At 40.1% G+C, this 22165-nt stretch overlaps 1 long non-coding RNA gene across 1 annotated transcript; it reads left to right on the top strand.

Annotated features, from left to right (window-relative positions):
- The first annotated feature begins 8101 nt into the window (after positions 1-8101).
- Positions 8102-21383, top strand: LOC138116254 (uncharacterized). The gene is made up of 3 exons (XR_011154086.1): positions 8102-8249; positions 14902-14978; positions 19610-21383. It is a non-coding gene; the product is annotated as an uncharacterized lncRNA (long non-coding RNA).
- Positions 21384-22165: the final 782 nt, after the last annotated feature.

The raw sequence follows: 22165 nt of genomic DNA, 5'->3' as shown, positions 1-22165 counted from the left end.
ATGTGCAACAGAGGATGTCAAATCCAAAGCATATCACTGTAACCTAAGCAACTGTAACCATTCCAGCCACTTCACCCTTGAATAGTTTCCCTACCTTAAATTTCTCCTTCATTTTTCTAGTTCCAATTTCCGGGAGGGGAGAGAGGGAAGAACAGGATTTTGGAATGAATTGTAAGTGGAATTTAATACTTAGCAGATTTCTGGAAGCCTGGATGGGTTTTGGTTGGTTTGGTTTGGTTTGCGGTTGTTTTTTGGGGTTTTTTTTGTTTGTTTGTTTTGCTTTTTGATTTTTTTTTCTTGTTAGCTTTAAATACTTACCTTGGTTTTTACTTTAAAAGATAAAATTGCTATTTCATATTTCTGTTGTGTGGAGTGTATAATAGTTAATCTCGAATTCACCTAAAAATCAGACTAAAATACATTATTATTGTGCAATCATAGGGGAAAAAACCCAAAAACTTGTGTACAGTATTTCAAACATTAGCGGAATGGTAGGATCTAGACAATATATAGCTATTAAATCAATAATCCAGATGTCGAGGGAATTCCCCAGACAGCTGTTGGATATTTCCCCCTAATCAGTAATAATAATCCAATGGTGTTTGAAATGGCATGATTGTATATTGGAACATATTTTTGTGCTGATTTCTCATGCATCTCTAATGGCTCCCTAAAATATGAAGAAGACCAAGTATTATTCATAGCCATGGATCTCCTGTAAAAAAGCTGCTGTTTGAATACATGAAGTCCGTGCAAGTTCTTTAGCCCTTACTTACAGACACTAGGCTGGTTTAGCACCACTATACCCTGGCATCTTTTGTTTCCTGGCAGGATAACCCTGATGGATGTCAGTGGTGTATGCCAAGTTTTGTGTGGCAGAAGTTGGGGAGGGGTGTGGGAACCAGGTACACAGATTTTGAGGGACAACAGAGCTGGGGGATGGGCAGGCTGACCTGTTAAGTCTCTTCCATCTCCAGTGTCTCCAGTTTTGCTTTCATATAGATTTCAGTGCCATGGAAATGTTTGGGTTTTTTTTCTATTTCTAGTACTTGTATAGACATATACAATACCTAGTTTCTAGGCTGGTCTAAGTTTTTTTTTTTTTATATAATTATAACCAGCATACTTGTGCTATCCAGATTCCTATTTAAAAATATAAACATTTTTCTTTGTTCTTCTCTGCTTCACTGCACTATGGGGGCTTACTTATTTCAGTGTCATCCTTCCTAACCTAATCCAAACAATAACCTTGGCTCAACAATTTAAACATATTGAATCCCCAACCAGAGTAGTTTTCCCTAGTAATACTCTGATTACAGCAGCTTTTATGTCTGAACAGGAAAGGACCTTAAACACTAAATCTCATCAGTACTGTAAAAAATAAGTGGTGAGCATCAGTCACATTTTCTTGAAATACCACAAGTCTTTCTTGAGGCCTAATCCTTTAATCTCTGGATTTTGGGCACTTCTGTTCTGATTACTAGGGATCAAAAGGTTTGGCAAATACTCTTCAGACCACTCTTCAAAGTGGCCACTGTAATATTACCAGGTTGTTGTGACAATTGTATGATTTTTTTGTTGTTGTGGTAGCTGGTATTTTTGGGAAAAAAAAGAGAAGTTAGTTTATCAATGCAATGGTCTGCCACATGGAAAATTTTTTAAAAAGCAGATGGTCCTCCAGTACAGAGGTTCAGAGGATTTGAGAACATGGCAATGTCAAAGTAAAGGAGAAATATCTTTCACTGATGATGGAAATTCCTCCTACTGTGTAAGAGGCAACCTTTCTAATGGAGGGTACCCTTAGAGGGCTGCTGCAACATATGCTAAGGCTTTTCTGAGCTTGTTCCCAAAGCTACAGAGTGACCTTTCATTTCACTGCAAATGGAAATCTTATGCCATTTCCTGCCTGAAACACTGTCATGTGTGAAGTTACATAGAAAAAAGGAAAGAATTTTGCATGTCACTCATGGACCAAAATCTACTTCTTAGACCCTCCTACCAGATAGTTTTGTTAGATGTTCATTGGTCTGCTCTGGAAGTATACAGTTTTTCCCTAAATGAGATCATTTCCTCATCCTGTTTTAAACAAAAGCAACATGAGTTGAAACAGATCAGTGACTCCTCCACAAATTTAATTTTACTTATTGCAAACTAGAAACAAAACTAAACTGAATTTTTCCCACTATATTTGATCACTGAAATTCCAAAAGACTGTCACTTTACATCTTAGATCTCTGTCTAAGGAAGACAACCCCTCCTGACTTAAAGAGAGCTACCAAGGTGCTTTTAAGAAATCACTGACTTTCAACAGAGAGGCTTTCAATTAACAGGGTAGATTTGGAAAAAGAAACAATCTTGTCACTTAGATGCAGGGCCCTGCAGTTATAACAGGAGCAAGTGCAAATCTCTCCATGCTGTTGCTGTTCATTACAGCCTTCATTGCTGGGCTGCATTTATTGTTTCTGTCCCTGCTGTTGTCAGTAAGAAACCCAACTGAGTATTTAGAACCAAAACCCCAGAGCCTGAAAGAGCCAAATACTCTTGTGCTCATCATGAATATTTTATCTGCATAGGTGTGTCATCACCTGCATCCAGTTCCTCTCCACTTGGAAGATTATGTTCTGCTACACAGCATAAAATTCATTTGGAAAAGGCATTTTGTACTGTTGCTTTCATGGGATTTGCCACGTTGTATATTCGAGTATGTATATCAAGGGTGAATGCAGGTGAGGGCTTTCAAAGTTACTTTGCTATGTTGACAACACCACAACAGATCTGGCCTTTACTATCAAATTGCATGTTTTTATTAATTTTTCGTTCAGTGAAATATTCTGAAATATTCAGTGACTATAGTGGGCTATGGCCAAGCAAGTTAATGTTATATATCAAGTACAAACAAGTTCTAAATTTTCAATGTGCCAATGTTAGCATTCAATGTTAGCCTTAAACTAGAATCACACATGTTTTTGTGTACACTGTGTTGCTTGATAAAAAAAGTGCTCGTTGAGTCTGCAGTGCCAGTTCAGGCCTTGGTGTCCCTGATAATGCCTGCTCTCTGTGAGAAAACTTGTGCCAGTATAAGAAAAGGAATTAAAAGTCAAGCACTGTGCCCCTGTGTAAACCCCCAGTATGCATACACATGACTTGTTTGTGTATTAAACTGCACTGAAAAGTTTTTGGGCTTATGGGAGGTAGGAACTTTTTCGCTAGCTGGAGGAAAAGATGTGCAGCTCCCTGTCAGCTTGGGGGAGAAGGCTGGTTTGTTATCTTTTGCCTGTTTTCATAAACAAATGCCGACAGCAATTGTTGTTTTTGCAGAGCCAGCAGAAATTCATAGGAGGTTTCTTTTTGTTGTACTGCCACACTAAAAAGAGATGTTATTTTAACAACAGAATGTTTGATAGCTTTTAAAAATACAAGGCCTAGTTTTTAGGCATGCTGAGCCCCATAATTTCTATTGAAGTCAGATCTTGCTGCAGGTGCCCCAGAGCACGCTAAGGAGTCCCTCAGATTCGAGATCCAAGTACAGCATTAGGGAACATCTGTGATGTGAGCACAGTCACCAGGAAAAGCACAGAGGCTTTGTTTTGTATACATGAACACAAATTGGGCTGAGTCTTTTGGGAGGTACATATATTGAATGTGTTCATTAAACTTGCCGGGTTATCATCTCAGTAGTCAGCCTTAGTAGAAAGGTGCAAGTTAGCTTAGACTAGAGCAGAATTTCTCTAATGGGAATTGCTTTGTGAGATGGAATGCAGAGGTAAGATTGCAGCATAACCACTGTGGGACACTCAGGCACAGGGAAACATCTGTCCTATGAAGAAACTATCTATGGCAAAAATAACCCCAGACTGAACACTGAGCTCAATTCCGAGGCTAGGCCTATCTGACAGAACTTTAAAGATTTCTGTTGTGTGGTCAAAATGTGTTTTTTCCCCTTATTGCAACTAAGGTTTTCCCAGGATTCATGCCTCATGAGGTAACAGTTAGTGGAGAAAGTCTTCTGTAAAAAAAAAACCAAACAAAACCTAAGTATTTAAGATTTCAAATCTGTAACAAAAACAAGTACATAAATACAAAATGTATTAGTTGCATATGCAAATAAAATGGGAAGATTCCCTTGCTTCCATCCCATCACTCCTTACTGTTTTCTTTCTCAAACAAAGATTAATCCCTGCTTAATTTAGGTGTTGTATATTCATTGAGTGTTTTAGGACAGATATACAAGCATTGTAGTAACAGATAAATGACTCTTCAATCCTTTAAAATTTATTGTCAACTGGTTTATTAGCATTATTAAGTGAATGTGTTCAAGTGTTCTGAACCTTTAGATAAGAAGGTAGGAGAGAATCAAAAACTGGCTGAAGTTAATTTTGAATGAATTCAACTCTTACACCTTTTGCTGTCCTGAGTAAAAAGAGCACTCCAAAGGTGTTGAAGTTCAAAGACTAGGTGGTGGGTTCTTTTCCCTAAAACCTGGTGAAAAGAAAAGGATCCATTGGAACAGCTATTTTGTTTACTTAGATTTGGACATTCTTCTTCAGTGTTGGCAGCTCAGATTTTGCAAGATCATGCCATTGCATAAGAAGCAGCAAGGGGAATGTAGAGATAAAAGCCAATGTTTGCAATAAAAGAAAAGTTGAATTCTTACTGTAAAGAGATAGCTTGAAGAGTGAAAATATTAATTGCAAAATTATTGCTGGTATCAATAAATTGAAAAATTGACACTTAACATTAAGTGTAAAGTTGCATTTAATAATTTTTTAATGCATATTAAACAGCTCTGGTTATAAGCATAATTCTGTAGTATATATTTTCATTGTAAAATGAGTCTTAAAAGATACTTAAGGAGAATTAAAACTTAAAATTATAAATTCTGGACTGAGATTGTCATAAACTGATACCTCCAGAATGACGATTTCACTTCTGTGAGGATCACCTGCCTATCATTTCTTAACCAGGCTGAACTAACAGCTGTATAGCAGAAGATAGCCTTAATGCAAAATTAGTCCAAAAGTGCACTAAAAACCCACACAGCTGATACTGTGAAGCATGAAAAGCTACTGTACTCACTGTAAATGCACTATTTATAGAGGAAGTAATTATCTCTGACATGAATTTTAATGCATTCAGTGGCAACAAACATCAAGACTTTTCCTAGGAACTATCTAGTTAAAAGTAATGTGTTAAAAGTGTGATGCTGGTCATGGAAAGTTGCTGAAGTCTATTAATTAATCTTTCTCCTCTTTTTAAATATTAGAAGATTAGTAGTTCAAGTAGAAGTGGAATAGTTTTAAACTAAAATCAGGTTAAGGAGATACTGAATACAATAAAATCATCTTATTATTTTGTACAACCCAATCTAGCAGAGGAGTTTCTGAGACAGTATCAGACTCTCAGGGGCTTGCTCCCAGTGTGCCTGGTTTCTGTTCTCTTGCTGTCTAACAACTCTGCAGCAGGCCTGAGTTACTCCTGTGTTCTTCTGCTCCATTCACTGGCCTGAGGCACAGTACAATACTGTCTGTCCCATGTGCAGAGGAAATCAGAGAACGAACTTTCTCTGGCTGATTTGGGAGATGATGCTAGAGATCACACGAACTGAGCAAAAGAAACACAGATCCCCAGAAACGGTTGTCAGAGCTCATTTAGCCTTGGTGAATGATCTAAAGAAAGGGTCTCCAAAGCCAGGCTGGGACAGCAAAGAGAGAGCTGTTAAGAGTCGAGCACCCGAGTTGTAAGTAGCAATGAGCAGAGTTAGTGGAAGTTTGCCTGATAACTCTTCCAAATCAAGCACAGGAAGAGAAGAAATCACTTAACCAGCACACAGTGGAAAATTAAGGCCTTCAAAAATCTTTGTAACGTACTGCTTGTGAAAGAGGAAAAAAGCAGGTAATGGCAGTAAAAAATAAGTTCATTTTTCCTTTTTATTTTTGAAGTCAGTACAGCATTAACAGCAATCATGCATCCTTTCTCTGTGCTCCTCTAGCACCATGAGCAAGTGCTGGCCTGTAGGAGAGAAACCACCTCCACTAAGGCTGTAGTTTAATTTCCAGCCTTTCCGACTGTGTTAACATTAACCATGAAGCTGCATGTAATGTTATTCCATGCTATGTATAATTATGTTTTTCTTTATGTGGTCAGCTGTCCAACAGGAAATGAAAATTAACTTCCTCTTTTCTGGGCTGTGTTGAACAACTTTTTCATAAGTGCCGGCCTCTTGTGTGTCTGAGCATTCAGTGTTTCACAGAGCAGCGCCCAGGTTTATGTCAGCAGAGTTTTACAAAGCTACCCGAGTGACGAGGGCATTTGTCCACCTGAAGGGGTTATGCTGAAGAAAGAAATACTTGTGTAAACCTGAAAATATATTTTTCCCAACTTGTATAATATTTTTTAGATTTCATCTAACAAAGATTTGAGTTTTGTTGGAGATTCATTCTAATGTTGGAACTCTGTTTCAGGAAAGTGGTTAAGCTCCTATATAGTAATAAGCATGTGAGCTGTTACCTAACTAGGTTGCTGAATCAGATTTGTTTCATTTCTTTTTGTCTGGAAATTGATCCATCTTCTGAAATACTGCTCATGCTAATCAAAATATATTTATTTTTCCAGAAAGCCATGCTAGTTGAGTTAATATTTGCCTTTAAAGTTTGGTTTCTCCTGGCAGAGGGAATAGTTTAAATTGTGTCTGGGCTACAGTAGAACAAATTTCGTAATGAATATGCAAGAGATGTGAGAAGCATATCTAGTTCCTGCAAGTAATATGAGGCACCCTATTTTATTGTTTTAACTACGGCTATGCTGTACTGTTTGAAATTAAAAAATATTTATTTTGCTTTAAATCTGTTTGTAATGTTTCAGTTTGTCAAATTATTTATCCTTTGAGTTAGTAACATGGTATGAAACAGTACTGTCTCTTTCCAAGTTCTGTTAGAATTTACTTTTTTACGTGAGTTTAGCTCAATTTGTAAAAAAGTGTTTATGTTAGCTGTTTTCTACCTGCATTCCTTCACTTGCCTGATCTATTTGTCAAGTTTTTCTATTCTGTATATAATTTTTGTGGCAGAGGCTAAGATGCAGAGACCCACTTTGGGACTGGTGCTGTGTGATATGGAGTCTTTGCAATGCACATTGCAGTCATTGAGACAGGGTAGACCTGAGCTCATTAACTCAGCTTTGCAGTCATGCTGTGATATTTGTGTCTAGGTGACTTTAAGCTTTTACTCTTAAAATATCTCATTGTTGCCACCGCGGGTTCAGCTTCATGAGAGCTTTAGTCCACAGACAGTTCATGTAACAACCAAACTTCTGTGTTGTAGGTCAGCTGGTGTTCAGACATTCATCACTAAAGCAGACAAAATAGTGGCAGAAATAGTGAGAAATTGCTCCTTTGGTAGAGGGAGAAGAACTGAAGAATGGAACGGGCATTTCATTATCTCAAACACCAGAGTGCTGACATTGCGAAGTGTTGGCACATGCACATGGTTTGACAATAACAGCTATCATGCCCAAATTTCCATGGCATTTATTCATAATAATCCCTCTTTCTCAGTAAAAAAGCGAGGTTTTGGTGACTTACCAGAATTTGTTTTCTGCTGAAAACTATGTATCTTAAAATCCGGATTCAACTTAACTCCCTGGCTAAGACTGATCTGTTTGTTTGTTTGTACTTTGACCAAAGGATTATATTGATGGTTTCCCAGGATCCAAAATTACATTTAATCTGTTTACAGAGCTACAAATATTATTTGAATGAGAAAGAGGGAAATGAAAGTGGCCATATCTACATCAGCTGGTAGCTGTTCACAGGAAGCAGCAATTACTGTCTAGCCTTCTTCCCCAGGAAAGCCCTCCTGACTGCTTCCTGTACCACGGAGCTGCACCATGCATTGGCACAGAGCATGGCCACACAAAATAGCAAATAAAGCACCCCAGAGCAAGAAAAACTACTACATGGGGGTAGATTAATAAGGATGACAATAATTCCCACATGAACAGGACTGAAGCTAATTTCACTTGCAGTCGTCAAACCGAGCTAAACTGGCAAGGGAAGGAATGTGTGTTTGTAATCAGTAGCTGTGCGCTTGCAGTGGAGGAGGAATTGGGCATGGCACGCTTGGACAGTCTCACCTCTTCCAAATTTGCTCAGCCTGTACAGTACCCTGCCTTTTTCCTCTTTGCTTTTTTTGGTCCCAGCTCACATATGTGTGAATCATCCGGGGGAAAGTTTGAGAGATGCTGTGTGTCAGGTCAGTCCAGGTTCATTCACCGTTTATCCTTAGAAAGCCAGAAACACTGGTGTGTAAACAAGGGGGGAGGGGAAAGGAAGGTTTAATAAGACAATCAGGGTTAATCTTTTCTTTCAATATTGCATATAATTTGGTTTTCTGATTATACACTGAACAACAGTTGTGTTTTCTTTAATTCAGTTATACAAACACAGCAGCCAATTAATATTCCTGCTCTATGTTGTGAAGGGTGCACAGAGAAAACCTTTGTTATTTTTCTAGTGCTAAAGCTGTTCCTGTTAAACCATATTCCTCTACACAGCAACAGCAAAGTAAATGACAGCGTTAATTCAATCCAGAATGCTTGATAAATTGAGAGGAGTTGTTTACCTAGTGTATGAAAAAGTCCCTTGGGGATGGGTTTTATTGCGATCTGCATAGTCATCCATATTCCTATACTGTCTGTGCTCATGTTTGTGAGTTAAACATATACAGTAATTTAGCATTCAGATAATCCCATGGCTATAATCCAGACAGATTTAGCTCAAATTTCTCTGGGATTTCTATTATCTAGATTTAGCAGTGTGGTGTTGACTGGATATTTTAAATTGCTGCAAATGCTTTTTTTCTGCAATAAACAACATATTTTGATGTTCTCATAATTGAAGCTGTAGATTCTTTCTGGCATTAACCACACGTAAAAAATGCATCTTTTTGAGGACAGTGATTGCACAGCTGGAGCATGCTTTTAATGGATTCCAGCTATTTGACTACATACTACATAAGATCATACAGTGTTTATATGAAAACCAGTATAGTGTATGTGAAAATAGTAATGATAATAATCTGAAGAACGTTTATCTCCACACATTATCCATTTGAAAATGAACTCAACTGTTTCAATTTTAATAATGTTTTATTACAATATATTGGACAGTATAATAATATAGAGCCTGGCTCTCTTACAGCACTTTTCCTAAGTAGACCATAGCTTTTATTGTTTTCAGTTTCCTCAGACAGAACTTCCAGTCTTTCTCGCTCAGCAGTTTTGAGGAAAAGAGAGAATCTGGGGGGAAGAAAGAGCATCATTATCCACATGAAATGAGGGGATATTAAGTCCAAGTGCACTGGGTACCTTTCACAGCAGACCACCCTTTGTCATACGTTGCTCTGATTAAGTGCAAATGTATTCAAGGGAGCAGAGCAGACACTATAGAGAGGGTCCAAATGTTCGTGTACCAAAAATGCCAGCCCTCCCACAGGCACTAGCATTGGTGGGGCTGCAGGAGTAAGAATGCTTGTGTGGGAGATTTTTAGGAGGGAAGTGTACGGTGGGAAAAATTGTAAAGCTGCTTCTTCTACCCGAGTAGCTCAAGTTGAGAGTGTCTGAATTGAGGCAAACTGCAGAGCAGGGTAATGCATGCTCTGTCCTCTGCCTTGTAATTGTGTTGCAAATGCACCAAACACATTATTCACCCCCGGGCCAGATCTTCTGGGAAGAGGCTTGTGCACACTTGGCAACAATTTGATGCTAAGATTGTGTCATCCATAAGTGTCTCAGAAATTCAAAATAAGCAAACCACTTGGAAATATTTGGAAAACAAACTATTTGGAACCATTTATGGGATCTGGGAAGCTGTGTGTCATATTTTTGTTCCCCGAACTGGAGGGTTCAGACACCAGTTCAGTAAGTGAATTCAGGTATGCCCCTGAAAGCACCCCCATCATGCTGTGTTCCAGGAGCCTTCTCTGACTGTGAATTATTGCCAGCCCCAGTAACTGTAAAAATCTTTAGAAGTATTTTCAATGTGAAGAAAGAAAGAGGATGTTCATTTAATCAGTTGTGATAAAACTGTTTCATGTATAAAATTTATTTGCTTAGTCTCCAAGCAGCAGGTTTGCAAGAATGATGGAAAAAAAAAACCCAACCAAAACCAAAAAGCATGAATGAGAAAGACTTTTATAGCTAACAACCATACTTCTGGGTAAAAACCTTCTGAAAGAAATATGCCGTGTCTGTGTGGCAGTACTTTTGGTTTCATACTTGCTCTGAGTTATTCTTTGCAATACTACAGCAGCTGGGTTTCAGAAGCAGCAGCAGCGCTCATGTACTTGCCATGAAAAAGAGTCTGAGCGTTCACTTGCCTCGCTTCAGTGCCCTGCTAAAGCAGAGGGCCCGCTCCTGTCGCACTAAAAGCCCCCACTTCTGGTCTGAGAAGTCATATTTATGCTCAAATAGCTATCAATATCTGTGTTTGATCCCTAATAAGTCAGAACTATGAAGCTGTAATGCCAGTGAGATGGAAAAGCCATCTGATAGCTCTTAAACTGCTCTTCTTCCAGACAATACCTGTGGCACCCGCTGTTGTAGCTGGGAGTTTTCAAGGTCCAATCCTTTTCTTTCTCAGGAGAATTTCTTTAGGCCCCTAAAGAGTGATACCAAAACCCCAGATGAGCAGAGGAGTTTTAAATGGACCTGACATAGCTATGTATTAGCTGCATCTTTTTTGAAAAGAAGTATAAATCAATTTAAATTTTTACAGTCAGTGTCTGAGGAAGTTGCCAGTGCATCCACAGACCTTCTCATTGCTGCACATAGCAGCTCGACTCACCAGACTCACCAGCTGGATTCTGGCTGCCTGCTTTATTTTCCTTTGCATTTTTTTTTTCATCCTATTATATCCTGACCTCTCATTCAGCAATTATTTTGAATCATGCTGAGGACACTTCTCCTTACTCCCTTTGGATTTTCTCTTGCTGATGCAAATGCATCTCAAAATACCATCTTCCCAAGTTATTAGATCCAGGGCTTGGTGATGCATGCTGGGCTTAGCTGAAGTATCAAACCAGCAAAGAAAGACCAAGAAATGAAAGAGCACCATGTAAATATTGACAGATTGTTTTTATGACTAAGCTATGATTATCCTTCATTAATTTGTCTATGCTTTCAGAAAGAGAGGAAATTGCTGAAAAGCAGAATAGTATTTTTTTGCAACAGACAACTGTGTGCTGTGATTGTTGAAATTTCTATTCAAGAAATCCCTCAAAATGAACACAAAATCAGAAAAAAAACCCACTCTCTTACAGAGATGCAGGTCTGCAATATTTAAAAGTAACACCAGTGTGTTCTATATCTACATCTATAATTTGAGATTAAATACACTGTGGATAAGGTTAAAACCACAGTCTTTTCTAACCACCTACCAGGCATTTATGCAGTATATTGTTTCCTTTTTGACAGTTAAATTACTAGTAATAAAGCTCTGTAACTGTGCCATGACAGTGTTTGTCCTCTAACATGGCTGTGCAACTGCATCACCTCCTCTAAGCTGCACCAGTGGTGAGGGCAGAATCTAGGCCTGGAACATTTAGTTAATTAAACTATGTGCCATTAGGAGAGCTGATACCTTTCTTCCCCCTCCCTTACCTTGGTGCTGGAGGAATAAAGCAACTCAAACTAGTCAATTGCTGCAATTCTGAAAACAGATTTTCTGTGCACAAACGTGCCATCTGCACAATCATCCTTTTCCTCTTCAAGTAGCAAACAGCCAGAAGGTACCAAGCCATCTCTCTGAGTTGCAGAGGGAAGAATCCCAGACATGGCTTTGGTAGCTGAGACCTGCTGGTTTTTTTAACCCATTGAAGTATTTTCTAAAGATGCTCTTCTTTCCATGTGCTTGGCTGGTGTTATGGTGACCATGAGTGAATGTATCAAGTTACTGGTATGGGAGTAGCCCTGCCAGGAAGCCAGAGGGCACGGTCAGTGCAAACTGTTTTTAGACGCCTGAACAGGCACAGCTCTAAGTTGGGTGCCTGCTAAGTTAATAAAAGGACTAAACAGTATTTCTCCTACATCCTGCATGTGGACAGAACACAGCCTGTATCTGAGACAAGCCTTACTTCTGAGCTGATGTCTCATTTGGCTAATTGGCCCTTACAACACTGTGTAAATAGCAATATTCTAAAACTGTGGTTGAAATTTTTGAGCTTGGGTCCTGCTAGAATTTGAGGAGAGGACTTTTGAAAAACTAAAAGGGGAAAATCTAAGAAAAGAAGTGAACAGAGAAATGCCCCAACATGAGACATTTTTATGAACAAAATGTGATCAATTCATTCTCAAAGTTAAAGCAAGTGAGCAGAGGGAAAGCTGCCCCTACATCCTTTCTTCTTAATGCTGAAAGAGATTTGTTCCTTGCTTCATGAAGGAAAGAAAATTATTTGTGTCAGGAAAATCAAGTTAAAGGTGACCTACCAATTTATTTATTTTACTCTTTGCATGGTGGTATAAAAGATCCAGCTGCAAAGTGTACTGGTTTGTAAACTGGGCCACTCCACTAGAAATTGTTCAGATTAGAAATGCTGAAGAACCCGGAGCACCATCCCAAATAGTAAAGTCCAGTATTTTATTAATTATAAGCTACACTCTTTCCTCCTATCCCCAGATCATATAAGTTGTAAAGTGGCAGCTTTTTACGTAAATTTCCATAATTTCACACATATTTCTTAAAAAGTTATTTAAATACATGGGTCATCCCTTAGGTTCACTTAAAAACAGCAGAGGACATGAAGTGCTTCTTGTATTGAAATTTATACCTTTTTTTCTTTTTTCTTTTGAATTGTTAGGGCAATGTTAGAAACCTGATAGTGTGGGAACAGCTTCTTTCTTGGCTGTATGCGGTATTGATTTGTAAGAGTAGTGATACAGAACTGTTCAACTAATTAAGACATTGATAAAGCATCTTGATAAAGGATGCCATTCTCTTATCTAAACTGATTTTGATACTGGGTTTCTTGCTGGGTTGAGCATCCAACCCAAACACAGTTAAGACCACAGGTACTGAGAAGACCATAACCACCACTGCTGACTCATTCACTGCCATGCTCATCTGACATGGGAGCTGCTCCCCAGCCTTTTCCTGTCACCCTGTTCACGTGTTGTTATCTGCCCAGGGACAGGGTTCTCTCAACAGCTTTCTGGCTTCATCCCCATCTGACTGGTACCTCTCTTGATAGTCTAATTTTGGCTCTGAACTACATCTAGTGCTTAGATAGGATAAGATTTCAGCCAGATGGATTATGAACAACATTTTCTTTTCAACGTTCTTGGCTCCAACCCCACAGATGATTGCTTTAGCCCAACAGAACAAAGTCCCATCCTTCAGAGAGCTGAGCCAGTTCCCTCACTTTAGCATGCAGTGTAATTATTCTGCATGTTCCACAGAGCAGGCATTCCACTCACAGCTTCTGTTTTGCACCTGGAATCTGAATGTGCTGCTGACATCAGGACCCCACAGTGCTTTATGAGGGCAGATGAAGGCATTAAAAATCTGGACCTTTGTACAGTATCCTAAATAAACCATCTTTCATTTCTTATATTTCACCCTGATAAGAGAGTATAATGTCTCTGCTCCACTGAGCTCTATGCTGGTGAGTAAAACTCTGTGTGAAGCTTATAAATTCATGCAAATAGATAATATGACTTTTTCCCACCTTGATCCAGATTATAAATTAATGAGATTTAGTCCACCACTCCTTACTGAGTAATTCTGCAGTCACATATTCATGCTGAGGAAAACTTTTCAGTGAGATTCTTTTCAAGATAAGTCTTTGCCAGCTATTGGAAGTGCAATCATTGCAGAGCCACTAACATTTTCCTGCTCTATATCAAATGCATCACAAATCTGCCCAGCATCTTTGTCAATCATTTAAAGTGTAGCAGACAAAAATAATATTCTTAGAATTATTATTGGAAGAATTTATGCTTTCTTATGAAGTGAAAGTGATTTTGATATATGAACAGCATTGGGAGGAACTGCCAGTGTGAAAACTCAAACCAAACCTGTGTGTGTAATATTCTTGTCTCACAGGAAGTAGTGGGAGTAGTATGTGAAAAAGAGTTGTTCACAAGTCAGAATCCTTAGGAGCTCTCTAGATGACTCTTCCTGCATTTTGTGATATTCTGCTAAGAGAAAGTTCCTCTTTCTCCTTCTTGAGCCTTTTTATGTCACAAACTGTGCACACAAAGGCATGTGGGTAACAGCTCATACTGGTTGCTCAGCAAAGGATGTGGAGTAGGATCAGGTACAAAACAAAGGTTCCACTCATGATGGTGGTTACAACTACAAATCTCTGTGCAAAATAATGATAATCATTAAAAGAAAGGTATTCTTAAAACTGTCTCCATTGTTAAAGGTTGATTTATCTTTCCACACTATAATGAGATGAATACCAGAGAAGCCTTTGCATTGCCTTCACTCACAGCTTAACTGGAATCACAAACAGTTTTCATAATGAAATATACAGCCTGCAAAAAATTTGTATTCCAAGTGTGTGCACAGGCCCTGTTGTTCCAGACTGTACTTCTTTCCCAAAGTGTGCATTGACAAGCTCTTCAGTGTGTTTATTACTGTACAACACTGTAAGCCAACTGATATTTACTATTGGCTGTGCAGTAGGTCAATCCAGAGTTTCACCACAACAAGGTACATTCTAAATGGCTGTGCCTGAAGGGCACTATCCCTTATGGATCAGCTTAGTGGGGAGAAAAATGTGCATCTTAGTAGGGATGTGCTGAGCACCCGTCTCAGCCTCAGGGGAGAGCAGGTAAAGTGACAAGTCCTGTCCTTGTAGTCTCCAAACACAACCACTTGATTTGTATCTGGCCTTTTTCCAGGTCTCTGTGGTGGAGGAAATCCTTCTCATGTCCTGCCTCACTCCATATAGCTGCACTAAGGCCACCTGCAATTACTGGTATGTGTATTATGTGGAATAATTAAGTCTATGTAACATAATAAATACATATGTATTATACCTGTTATGTTCATAGAGCAAAGACGCAGCCATTAAAATACACACCAGACTGCTCTGTACAAAGAAGACAGATGGTATTTATTCCATATTAATTAATATTGCTTGCAGAATTTCCTCCCTCTTTAAATATCTTGAACATCCTTTTTCAGAATTTAAATGTACACATACAGATTCTTTTTGTTTTGACAGCTGACTGTTGTATTTTATCTCCATTCAACATAGGTGGCCTTGGTTTGTTCTTACAAGTGCTATCTTGTGTATCTTCAGTCTGCCTGTCATTATTATAGTTCTCCTTTCTGCTTAAATCAAGTTAATCAATTGATTTAATCAATTTAAAGATGGAAAGCAAACAGTGCAAACCCTCCTGAAATTTGGAGGATTAATAGATTAGGTTTGACAGGATTTGTGTCTGCAGGTTTTGGCTTCACTGGCCCTGATCTTATTTAACAGTTTGTTTTTTCTCAGTTGCTTGTTTCAGAATAACATTACCCATAAGGATGAAATGCAGCCACTGCTGAGATTTTATTGTTCAGTGTAACTTGTTCACAAATACTCCTGGAGACATGTGGTCTTTGCCATCAGAGTTTTACACTGGAACATTTCTGTGTTACAACTAGACCCACACACAGACATGGCTAAAAACAAAAAAAGCTATGGCACTATCATGGATATTCCAACCCCATTGCTTTAAGGGATGCTCCAAAGGAAACTAGGCCAAAAACTTGACCTATTTTAAAAGACATGGCAATCTGTTCTTTTAAAAAATCTTTCACACTTCATTGAGTCCTTCTCTCTCTCCTATACCATGAAAAATATTGTACAGTAGCAAGATTCAGAACTCTTCTCTCTGTACTGTTACCCATACAAATATTTCAAGCTGAAATCTCCAGTTTAACAAATTAATTTTTCTCCATCGCTGATCTTGAGAAAGAAATCATCTTAAAAATTACCAAATGCATAAATTGAACTAATTAGGTGTAACTAACTAAAATTGCTACATCACTGCACTTTCTCCGTAGTGTTAGCTGCAATGGATCAATTTGGCAACAGGAGGTCTTAGGATCCATAAAGGATTTTTGCTTCTAGGGACTTCAGTGTTTTGAATTTGAAAACCAGAAGCAGTGAGCCATATTTCTCAGTTATTTTGCTGTTTGAAATCTGGCTGTGAAACTCTGTTTACTTTGTGTTGGACTCCCGCCAGAGGAGGCCTGGTTTTAGCAGATGGTCGTGGAGAGGAGGCCAGACGTTTCCTGCTGCGTCCTGACGAGGCACTGATAGCACCGCTCCCAGGCACAGCACTGATGCCTTCAGCAGCCACCGAGGCTGGAGAGCAGGCACTGCTGACAGAAAAGTTGTGAAGAGTCCATGAAGCAGCCCCTGGGGCAAAAGCATTTGTGGAAAAGAGGGTCCTGAAGTGGTGCTCAGAAGTGGTGGAGCTGTCAGCCAGAAGATGAGCAGGGGAAGGACTGGACTTTTGACCAAGAGGAACTGAAGTGTTAAAACGAGATGGGCATAAACCAGTAGTGAAGAGATGTGATTGCTTTGATCTTTGAGGCACTCCACTGTCTTGTCAGGGAGAGAGCTGAAAGAAGAAGGTCCGAATGGAAGGCTTTACTGTGGTGTGGGTCTACCCGTCTGCTCTATAGTCACAATATGCAGGGAGCATTTTCCTTTCCCCCATTTCTGGGGGCAACTTCTCTCAGAACAAATATCCTTAATATGTCCTCAGGCTGGGTTTGATCTTTCAAGATGCTACCTGCTCTCAGGATGGGGAATCAAAGGGCAACGCCATAATCGCAAGCACTTGAGTATTGCTGGATTGCTGCCTTGGCAATTTGCATACAGGAGAATATGCAAACAAGTTTCTCAGGAGGCTGTATGACTTGGAAATCTTCCAGAAATCCTTCAGGCATCAGTAAGATTGAGGACATCCATAGCTTATCTGGGGATTCAAATATTGAACCAATGTAGCTGAAATTCATGGTTCCCATGCCGCATGGCTCTGTGTTTGGGAATTTGGTGCTCTCCCATTTCCTGCCATCAGATACCTGGAGCCACTGCTTTACTGTGTCAGGCTAATTTGGGTGATGATTTTGTGCAGGTGGCAAGGCCCATGTGAACTGTAGCTGACCCCTTCCTTGCACTCCAACCATTCTGCAGGTAGGCAATGCTGGATTTTTTTTTTTTTTTTTTTTTGCTTCTACCTCTCCAGTTTACTACTGGATCTCAAAAGGAAAGAAATCCCAGGAAGACTGAAGTGTTGGTTGCTTTGTTACATGTCACTTGCATATATTTCTCCCTCCTTGGCCATTATTCAGTCAAAATCTCCCCAGACCTGAGTCTCTGGGTCAGCACAAGAGACAACTTACAAGATCAGGCATCTACATAGGGGTCTGACTGAAAATATTTTTCCCTGAGCTTCTACCTGCAGAACATTAACATTCAACAATCCCAAAAATGAAAAAAAAAAAAAAAAAGTTTAAAACCTCATTCAGCTTAGTACCAAACTTGGGTATTTCTTTCTGTGACAGCCCTTCCTTTCTACTTAACAGTCTTGTACAGGACAGTCCGAATCACCACTTTCCTGACCCACTGCCCTCTTTGATGTAGTTTTCTTAGGCTGTAGTAGTTGGGGCCTTTTTCTACCTTATTGACTTCCAGCTTGAGGACAAGAATGCAGTATCTAGGAACACCCCACTCCATTTTTAACAGCTCGGCAGCTGAGCCCATTTGACATTACACGCACACAAAGATTTATTGTACTGTACAGAGAAGACAGTCTACAGAAATGAAATTTCAAACTATCTGTATCACCAAAGAACATGGATAGACCTTGGGAATTTAATCTGGTCATCATAACTTACGGAATGCAAGTGATCTGTGTCTTACCCCAGCAAAATGCCACACCCTCATCTGACCAGCCACGGCAAGCCATAGCCAGGCTGGGAGCCTGGGCCTCACTGTCCTGCGCTTTGTGATCGTCCACATCCGCACAGAGGAAGTGCTCTTTTAGGCACTAGTGAAAGGGATATAGCGAATATCCCTTTCACTAGTGCCCTAAAGTTGCCCTGCAGAGGTCTGAAGCCCATTTCCATCACTAGGCAGAAAGGTGGTCAATGCTCATCCTTTGCTGGAGATGGACTCATGATCACGAGGCCTATCTCAGACTTCCCTGGCACATTTTTAACATTTCTGTTTGCCAAGTGGCCATACTGTGCATCACACAACTCTCCTTCCCACTCCAAACAGATGCTGCAAGACCCAGAAAAGCTTAGAAAATTTCTGGTCAAGCAGGCGTTCATTGTAATTAAAGTAGCCCTCTTTTCACTGCCCGGTTTGAACACAGACCACTTTCTTCTGTCAGCTGGGATGATGTGAGTTTGAAGCTGGGAAAACTGGCTTTTTTTTTTTTTTTTTTAATAATTGAAATCATAAAAGCTAGAGTTTTCATTAAAATTTGTTAGGTGAATTACTAGTTATTGCACTTTGATTTTACAGATAGTACACATGAACGGAGATAACAAAACAAACAGAACCAGAGCTAAATGTCTTGGGCATAGCTCAGGATACACAGAGACAGATCCCTAGGGAAGGAGAGTTGCAAAAAGGCATCAAAATAGAGTTCACTGAACTGGCGTTTAAAGCTTTTGGGAAGTGTCTTTTTTTAGCAAGCCTTTAAAGTCAATTATCCTCACAGAATGTGCTTCATGTTTGTCTTGAGAATAAAGATAGTGAGATTTCATAATTTATCTGGTGCATACCTCAGGTTAGCCTCTGAGTATGCAGGTTCCTGGCTCTGTGCTAGACAAGAGGCGGCAGATCCCTCTCTACTGACAGGAGAGCGGGAAAAGCGCCTTCCCCTCCGTGCTGGCTGTGAGCTGGAGAAAGGGCAGCAAGGCATTCCTCCCTGAAAGTGAGAGACACTGTATTCCCCAACTGTCAGACACAATTCATAATGGAAAAAAAAAACAAAAAACAAAGCCATGCTGAAGTACAGTAGAGAAAATCTTGGGAAATCGCTTAGACAATACTTAAGCACAACTTTTCCCCACAGAGAGGGCTTGTGTTAGATCCCAAGCTCCGGAAATGGAAGGAAAATAAACAGAGCTTTTGGAATTAACCTGACAAAATGGAGTTAGCTCTCACCTGTCACAGGACTGCACAGTGGAGATTGTCCTCATGCAGACAGCCAGCTCTTTCTTTCTCTGAAATGACTCTTTCATTTTCTTTTGAAGATCATCCTTGAATGAATATGTCTGTCTGGCACAGGACACTTCCAGTGCTTTTGAGTTAGACAGGAATTTTTAGTACTAGTACAGCAACAACAGTTTCTAGACAAGTAAAATCTGTCTGCAGAAGGAGAGAGGAAGCCCCCACCTACTCACAGTTCAGCTGCTGTGCTCTTCAGTAAGGGCAGATATTTGGAAAATGGGAAAGAACAGGAAAGATCCTGGTCGTGCCAACACTAGTCTGATTTCTGACATGCTTAAACTTTCACACATGTCTTTCTTTACAGTAATGGGACTTAAAATTAACTCTTTTGTATTACTTTTGGTGTGTTTCTTACACAGTGCTGACCAGGAGCTAAATCTCTGCATCAAATGAAGATCTTCAGAACCATTAGGTACAAGAACTCCAGCAGATGGTTATAGTGGTCCTTGGTGGATAATCCCCGGAGATGTCCAGTCAGTCCATATCATAGCTGTTTATCTCATAGCTGTTAAATAATTCCCTTCAGTATCTTCAAGTTAACTCTGTCAGCTCTTTGTCGCCACAGTAATTCGGGATCTGTTTGTTCTTTGCTGCAGTTATGGCCATGTAAACTGTGTATGAGTTACCACCATTTTTGCCCATTTTGCACAGGTGCAGGGACTGTACCAAACACAAGGCAAGTTGAGCTGGTTGTGTGGGAGGCAGCCAGAATGGCCCCCATTTATGAGCCCACTGCTGTGTAAAGGGCAAGACTATCTGCTCAGTGTGGAAACAGGCATGTAACAAACCTGTGCCAATGCCAGGAAAACACTGAGGGAGAATTACTCCTAACAGGAAAAGGCTTGTGGAAAGCAGAGTGTGAGCTTCTCTGCTGTACTTATACACAACATGGCCCCATTTCTTCCAAGTATCACACTGTGAAAAAATGTTGAATTCTTTTTTATTGCTAGGCCTGAGAAGGAAATCTCTACACAAAATAGTATCTCAATCTCATTTTGGGCCTTTGTGGAGTCTTATTTTGGGCCTGATGCTCAAACCCAGCAATAACAGGCTTACAGCTGAAAGGCTTCACACCAAAGGGCACAGAAAAAAAAAAAAGAGGTTTTTTTATAGAACAGTTGATTGATGGTGAGATATGGGAGCATAAACATAGCTAATGAAGCCCATGGACCATTTTGACCACAGAAACGCAACCGGGGAATCTGGCTCACTTGTTTAATCTCTGTGCCAGTTTAATCCCGGTCTCCCCTAAAACACCTGGTGTGATTTCAGGGTGGCACTGGTGGCCCTTGGGTGCCAGCCTGGCATGGCATTGCAGATTTTGCAGAAGAGAAGTGACTCATTAATATTCTTTTTGTCATATGATGCCCATACAGCTGTAAATAAACATGCTTACAAGGACGTATCTGGGAACTAAATTCATGAGGAGCTAAATAATAAACTTGTCTTCAAGCTGCTGGTTTAGACTGAAAGCAACACTGAAATAATGTGTATTTTTTACAATTTATTGTAATAGTCTCTGATCCTACAAACATGATGCACATCTGTCGAACTTTATTCTGAGATGTAGGACCATCAGTTTCAATCTGGGGCTAATAGATAGGCATTGGCCAGAATGATTTTATGGCTTGGATCCCTGTGGGTTAAGTTCTGACCAGGCAGATTTGACAGAGTCCAACAAAAGATCTCAACAGAAGCAACCCTGGCTGTGTTGATACAGTTGCTATTAAGTGGAAATTGCCACAAAACTAGAAAATATCACCAAGGACATTCACCCTTGTCTTCCTGTGCCAGTTTACCTGCATACTGATGCAGTTTTCTTGCAAAAAGCCTAGCAGTTAGGGATTTAAAATTGATTACTTTTCTGTTTACTTCTGATTACAATTTTACTTGTATTTTTTTTTCTTCCTTATTTTTTGGATGACCTTCAGAAATTTTCAATTAACATTAAAAAATGTTTTTAATAAGAGGCAAGAACAAGAGAGCTTAGGGTTTTTTTGTTCTGATGAGAGGTTTTGTAAGGGTAAGATCATCATTGTCATAGCCATTAATGTTCTGATTTTGGAGCAGTGGAGACGTAAGCAAATATTTATTTTTGAAAGGCCTTTGCTTTGGTTGATGACAAAATACTCATCTCCTAAATTTAGCAATGCTGTGTCTCCATGTGTATATTTATATTATTAGTCACCTTTAAGCCCACATTTTCTGCGATCTGCACAGGCTGGGGAGTCACTCCATCCTTGTGTCAGAGGGGGGTACCTGCATGTCCATGCCCCTGCCAAGTAGGCTGAGTGTCCAAGTTGTGAATTCCAGCGGGAACAGACCAGAATTGGAGTGGCTGGGAAAAGAGGGGCAACAGGGGGGCAGCTTGAGCAGTCTTTGTTACCATAACCCTAGTAGGAAGAGAAACAATAACCATGGAATACCCAGAGTTGGAAGGGACCCATATGGGTCATCGAGTCCAACTCCCAATAATTACTTTAATAATGGTCACCTTGTATCAGAGTCCCTGAATTTAGGTATTTACCTGTCCAGTATCCCAGGCTGTGCAGTTCCTCTGGCTTTTTACATGGAAAGCCACGATCCCGAGGAGCAGAAATACGGTTTGTGCCCGTGCTAGCTGCACAATTTACATTTTGGGAAAACGTTGTTCACAGAAAGGTTGTGGGTAAAGGCCAGTGAGACTAATGGCAGCCCGGCCCCACTTAAGTCTAGGGGACACACAGGAAGCCCGAGGACAAGCGATGGCCCGGCCTACCGCCGCCCATGCCGGTGTCTGGCTTCCTCAGGGCCATGTGAGCACGGCGGCACTTGTTATTTTGTTACGAGCCGCGGCGGAGGGGTGGGCCGGGCGCGGGGGCTGCGGGGCGCACCCGGCCGCGGTGCCGCAGCTGATGTAATGCTGCTGCCGCCGC

Source organism: Aphelocoma coerulescens, chromosome 10 (genome assembly GCF_041296385.1).
Source record: "Aphelocoma coerulescens isolate FSJ_1873_10779 chromosome 10, UR_Acoe_1.0, whole genome shotgun sequence".
Lineage (NCBI taxonomy): Eukaryota > Metazoa > Chordata > Aves > Passeriformes > Corvidae > Aphelocoma > Aphelocoma coerulescens.
Note: the sequence above shows the minus strand (reverse complement) of the source record. Positions and strands in the feature narration are given on the sequence as shown.